We start from the raw sequence: 6233 nt of genomic DNA, 5'->3' as shown, positions 1-6233 counted from the left end.
ACGTTTTGGAAACGTTTTGACTGTTTTTAGTGTTTTGAGTGGTTACTAAGGTGTTGCTAGGTGGATGCATAATTATTTATATAATTTATGTCTGTAACTTAGTCATTGTCCCGAATGAGTTTTGCACCAATGTGTTCTAACCTTTTCCTATTAATTATATACTGCAGCTGTAATATACACTGTAAAAAATATTTTTCAAAGTTGTAGATAAATTTAAAAAAGAGAAAATACTATCTTTTAAATTTCATGCCATTTTATGTTACTTGCCATTTCTATGCAATCAAATGATTTCTACAAACAAATTTTCAGTGTACATAATACATATTTATAAAATGTTAAAAATATATTAATATTTACTTGTACGTAATTTGAAAAATATAATGTTACACTATTATAAAGATGACATTTCAAAAATTAAAGAATTAGCTTTTATAACACTAACAAAAATAATCTGGATATGTTCATTTAATAAGATCAGAGAATAGTTTTTTAGTTTTATTTTACAGTTTCAATTTTACAATATATATTCATATTGACATTCCATTACAATCTCTCAAACCCCCTGCAGGTTCATCACAACCCTTATGATAAAGACCTGAACCTGACCCGAACCCACCAGTTTGTATGTAGGTCCCATTAAGCTCGGGTTTGCTAGTAGATCTCTAATTAGAAAAACACAGATGGAGGACTGATTAATCAAAAATGATTCCAGGTGGAGGTCAGAGATTGGACGGAGTTTGTTCCTCATGCATGGTCTGTTTTTCTTTTAAACTTTATTCAGTCTGAGTCACGCAGACTGCGGCACAGCAGCAAGGTCTCATGGGTCTCTCGGCCTGTGAGACTGCCGGAGCTGCACGCACATTCAGACCGGGCCGGTTTTGCATGGAAACATCCAAGTGCCATCACTCCATCACCTGGTCTTGCCATCCAGTCTTACTAATTCCATGCTCTGGCCACCACCAACTCGCAACAGAGAAAATATTACTATTTTCAGCATCATGTAAATGGGCTGCCCTTGCATGTTGTGCTGCATGTGAAGCGTGTTTGTGTCTGTGTGCTTCAGTGGAAGTGAAGCGGTTCGTTTCATTAGCCATGATGTTTCATTCATGAGAGAGCTTTTCACTCAGCCTACACACCGCGAGACTCAGAGTCACGAAACCAGCTGCACATGCAAACGGGCATGAATTCAAACACACAGCACTTCGATCCACAGCTTTCTGTTTCTGGCTCTGCTGATGTTGTTAGACCAGAGCATCATCTGTCATTTTCCTAGACTGCTCATGGACCATATGATGAAGAGCATTCATCTGTAGTATTATTATTGCTGTAAACATTTAATTGTTCTATAGATTAGATGTTTTGAATATTTTAAAAGACAGATACCATTTATTGACATGGTCCAAACCGTGCAAACAGCTTCTTAGCTACCACAATTTTCTAGTCTTTTCAGAAACAGAGAAAATGCAAAATGATGATAAATGAATTATAGTCATCCAAATCAGAACATCATTATTATAATTAAATCAATTATTATAACATAAGCAAATTATCACAAAATATTTTATTAATGTAATTTTTCTAATCCATACACATAATTGTTTCGATAAAATTCAAAAATGCTTTGTAGATTTTGTATTATCCATACATATCTTTAAAACCTGTCCTGTCTCAGATGAAATGTTTTGCATTTAGTTTGTAAATATTACAATACATTTTCAAAAAATGGCACCTATTTCAACACAAAAACTTAAGTTCAGTTGCTGCCTTAATTTTTTTTTAAGTATAATCAACTTGATTGTATATGTAATAAGAACTTAAAAACTTAAATTTAAAAAAAAAAAAAAAAACTTTAATTTAGTTGTAATTACATATAACTTTTTTAAAAGTTGAAATTGCTGGACTTATTTTGAGGAGCTAAAGTAGTTGCCATGACTGATCATTTTTTACAGTGTACAATCTCTCAACTCAAATAAACCTTTCAGTCATGATGCATTTTATTTTTTTGTGGTTGTTAATTTTGCCATTTTAAACTTGCTAAATATGTAAGTTTGTTACTTTATACAATGACACTATCTAAATATTAACTTTAGTAGTGGTAGAGTTCTAAAAATAAAGGTTCTTTATTGGCACTGATATTCAAAAGATCAACCTATAACAACCATTTAATCTTTCCATTCCACAAAAGAATCTTAATAAAAGTGGTGCCTGTGGCTCAGTGGTAGAGCATTGTGTTAGCAATGCAAAAGGTTGTGGGTTCAATTCCCAAGGAACACTAGCCTGGATGCACTGTAAGTTGCTTTGGATAAAAGTGTCTGCTAAATGCATAAATGTAAAAGTTCTTCAGGATATTATAATGGTCTTCGTACTCAGAAAAAAAATGTTGACTGCAAAAAACAACAACAATAAAAAAAAAAAAAAACATTTGACTTTGATTCTTTGGGGAACTAAAAATGGTCCCTCTATTCTATTGCATCACTTCCCCTTTTTTTAAGAACCATTATTTTTAAGTGTATATTTAAGTATATACCCTAAGTGTATATTTAAGTATAGACCTGGCAACCCTAAGGTCAACCCATCCAACTTTTTTTCAGCCAACAATCTAAGTTCCAGATGTTGTTTGTCATTTGCTTCCTTCAAGCTGAGACTTAAAATGATAAGAAAGTCACCAAGAGAGAATAGGAGAAACAATTTCAGCAGTGCCACATCTGCGTAGTACAGCTGAAATTGAAGAGACTATGTGAATGCGCCATTTGATTTGATTGCTTATGTAGATAGAGCTGGCAGAATGTTCCCTCTGAGCCTGTTTTTACAGACTTGAGGCAGAAGTATATCCTGTCTGTGTCTACAGCACTTGGAGGAAGACACAAATGCATTACTCATGTGGCACCTTATCAGCTAAAAGAGTTTGGCTATTGGTGCGCAATTAGATGTACTAATCCTTTATTTAAGAAAGAGTAGTGAAACAGCCACCATGTTGGGTGGGCTCTGCTAGTCTTAACCTTGCCTGAGTGTTTTAATGTTTTTGTTTGTGCAATGAAACCCAAGCACCTAAATACCACCAAGAACGTCCATAAAAATTATATTTGTGATTTTTGTCTAAATATATAATGTAGGAGTTAACATTTACAAGGTTGCACAGATGGGAAAAATAGCCCATTTTACAACCTACAAAAAAACCCCGCAGAAACAGTTTTCACTCAAAAATTGCTAGTAAATTTCACAATTAATTATAAAGAAGTAACACTGAATTAAGTATTTTAATGTAAAACCTACTACAATTAATTTTATTTGCAAACTTTGGAAGAAAATAAAAATACTGTGTAGTTTTCATAATCCAATCAAGGCCTGCCCTGCATTATGTCACACTGAATATTCGTTATCCTGACTTAGTAATACCTCACATGAAGCTAAATGTGTTGCAAATGCTTTTTTGTTGTGTTTGCGATTTGTTTTAAGTTAAAAGGCATTATTTGGTTTTGTGGTTGAAGATACTGGCTGATAACCCAATGGTTGTAGGTTCAAATCCTAGAAATCTTCAACATTACCTATAACTTCTAAAAATCAGTTTATTTTTAATCAGAAATAATATGTAAAAAACCAAAGGACAAGACAAAAATATAAACCTGATGTAGTATATGATCATTAACTGGGCTGTAAGTTTTAGATCCCACATTTGACGACAGGAATGTGTTGTAGGGCAAGACGCTTGCCTGACAAATATTATGCGGTGAAGAAGACACACTGACTCCAGTCGACTGCTGAGAACAACAGATGTCACTGCTGGAGACGTCCTTGAAATGACACCAGGATTACAAAATTAATTTGCTCAGATTTGCCCTATTCAGGGGTGAACCAATTAGTAACACTGTTCTTTAAAATGCAACTTACTGACCGTTGCCCTCTTGCACTTTGACCCTGAACGTCCATTAGGCACAGTGAGGTTATGCTGTCATTAGTGATACACATATTTTAGAAGAATTAATTTTTGCACTACAAAACATCATACATTTCATCTTAATATATTGTTAAAATGTGTAAAAGTAACAAGCTGTCAACTTTTGGGATCTGATCCACCTACCTGAGTATTTAAAGTGAATATAAATTATTTGCAAACCATTTCACTTCCACAATGTTTAATTTCAGAGTAAAAACAAAAAAAAAAAAACAATAACTGATTTGATCATACAAAGTGAGTGTTTTCCATATGGCTTTTTTTTGTGGCAAAATATACTGGATGTAGAGTATATGCTTAATATGTAATAAACAGCATGGTTTTAAAATAAAGCTGTAGGGTAATTTAAATATTGACATTCAAAATATATTTAAAATTGGTCAACAAATATATGAGGAAATATAAGTACATTTTAAGATATGTTTGAAAATATATAGCTTGAGAGTCAATGTGGCTTTTGACGTGTCGACCAAAATATTGTTTTAGAGACTTGCTGTTTCAAAGACACATTTTGGTCTCAGAAAACTACATTTTGATGTAATATTATGAAGACGAACTGTAAATGTGGTCCATTTTTGATTTTATGTTGAATTTAAACTCATGTATAATAGCCATAGTTGTTCAAACAAGATTTTCCAATCTCATTCACCCCTCTTCTTCCAAACATTTCCTCTCTTCTTTCCACTATTCTTTCCACTGTCAAAGAGATGCAAAATAAGACATTCATTTGATGAAACATGCTTGTTATTGGAGTAAATATACAAGGCCTGATTAATCACTTGGTTCATTGAAGTGTTACCTGCAGATCCTGCCCTCATTTACATTATTGTGCCCTTGCTAGGATGCCATTGCTTTGGCTGCTGCCCAGCATACGCTTAGCTTGGCAAAAGTCTGGAGCTCCTCCAGCGCCTCCGTACGGCTGGCAGGCGGGCGGCTCCTGGGAGTCAGGATTGTGTGATAACACTTTGAAATGATAGTTTAGCCCAGGAGAGCACTTGACACGCAATATCTTCCCCGCTCCGATCGACAGGCAAAGCAAGCTTAGAGCAGGGTAAACATCGGCTCAGGGCGTAGACACACGGAGAGATCCAAAGGAAAGAGAGCACATCACACGCCGAGATGCAGGAACGCATCCGGTCCGCTGCACAATTACCACTCTGTCCATCACGGGTCTCATCACTGGAGGCTTTCCTCACCCGCCGCAGATGCATTTATTCTCCTCTTGGCCTTTCTGTGATTCAGCCTCGACAGCTGCAAATAGACAGCAGGTAATGTATTGACAGTCTAATAAAGAGTGTTGACACTGGATATAAATCACACAGTGCTGCATGTTTATTTGTGGGGGCGACTCTCACCTCTTTGTCATATTAATAGTTATCCAGATGAGACGAAGAAGGTGTCAAGGGAAGGACGAAAGGTGTACTGGCACTGAGAAAACAACCAATTGAGAGTTTACACTGTTTTCTTCATGTCTCGTGAATAAGTCGAGCTGTCGCTCTCGATAGACAAAGACTGTTAGGCCCAAAATGTACTCAACTGATGGGTCACCAACTGTTTTCTGGTCTGAAATGGGTCATAGACAGCTGGGGAAAACAATGCTATATATAAAAGGCACTACACTACTGTTCTAAAGTCTATTTATTTGATCAAAAATGCAGTAAAAAATTATGGTGGACAAGTAGTGCACAACACAGCAAAATCTCCATAACACAGGGGAAACAAGACACACAACACAATGAAATTAGCATAACACACAACGAAAACAAGTCGCCAACACATCGAAATTAGCACAGCATAAAGGAAACAAGCAACAAAATGGAAATAAGTCGCAACAATAAAAATGAGCATAACACAATGGAAACAAGTCGCAACACAGCAAAATTAGCTCAACATAAATGACGTGACATACAGCCAAGTATGGTGACCCATACTCAGAATATGTGCTCTGCATTTAACCCATCCAAAGTGCACACACACACAGCAGTGAACAGCCATTTCTATGCTCCAGCACCTGGGAAGCAGTTGGGGAGTTCGGTGCCTTGCTCAAAGGCACTTCAGTCATGGTATTGCCGGCCCGAGACTCAAACCCACAACCTTAGGGTTAGGAGTCAAACTCTCGAACCACTTAGATTTTAGATCGCCATTCATTAATTCTAAAGGAAACAAACTGCAACACAATGAAATTAGCACAACACAATAGAAAGAAGCCATGCCGCAACACCGAAATTAGCACAACACAGTGAAATTAGTCCTTTGCGTTGTGTTTTGGTGATTTTGTTGT

This window comes from Cyprinus carpio, chromosome B11 (genome assembly GCF_018340385.1).
Source record: "Cyprinus carpio isolate SPL01 chromosome B11, ASM1834038v1, whole genome shotgun sequence".
NCBI classification, from domain to species: Eukaryota; Metazoa; Chordata; class Actinopteri; order Cypriniformes; family Cyprinidae; genus Cyprinus; species Cyprinus carpio.
This window is presented reverse-complemented; position numbering follows the sequence as displayed.